Here is a 783-nt window from a genome sequence, read left to right on the forward strand (position 1 = left end):
CCCACTTGATCATGGTGTATGAGCCTTTTATTGTGCTGTTGGATTCTGTTTGCTAGTATTTTGTTGAGGATTTTTGCATCTATATTCATCAGTGATATTGGCCTGCAGTTTTCTTTCCTTGTGATGTCTTTGTATGGTTTTGGTATCAGGGTGATGGTGGACTCATAGAATGAGTTTAGGAGTGTTCCTCCCTCTCTTATCTTTTGGAAGAGTTGGAGAAGGATAGGTGTTAGCTCTTCTCTAAATGTTTACAAGAATGCAAGACATTTCAGTGTATTAATTTTACATCCTGCTACTTTATCAAATTCATTGATTAGATCTCGTTTTCTTGTAGCATCTTTAGTATTCTCTATGTATAGTATCATGTCATCTGCAAACAGTGACAGCTTTACTTCTTCTTTATCACAGATTCAATTTCAGTGCTTGTGATTGGTGTTCATATTTTCTATTTCTTCCTGGTTCAGTCTCAGCAGGTTGTGCATTATTAAGAATTTGTCCATTTCTTCCAGGTTTTCCATTTTATTGGCATACAGTTGCTTGTAGTATCTCTCAAAATCTTTTGTATTTCTGCAGTGTCCATTGTTACTTCTCCTTTTTCTTTTCTAATTCTATTGATTTGAGTCTTCTTCCTCTTTTTCTTGATGAGTCTGGCTAATGGTTTATCAATTTTGTTTATCTTCTCAAAGAACCAGCTTTTAGTTTTATTGATCTTTGCTATCATTTCCTTCATTTCTTTTTCATTTATTTCTGATCTGATCTTTATGATTTCTTTCCTTCTGCTAA

This window comes from Physeter macrocephalus, chromosome 6 (genome assembly GCF_002837175.3).
Source record: "Physeter macrocephalus isolate SW-GA chromosome 6, ASM283717v5, whole genome shotgun sequence".
Classification (NCBI taxonomy): Eukaryota; Metazoa; Chordata; class Mammalia; order Artiodactyla; family Physeteridae; genus Physeter; species Physeter macrocephalus.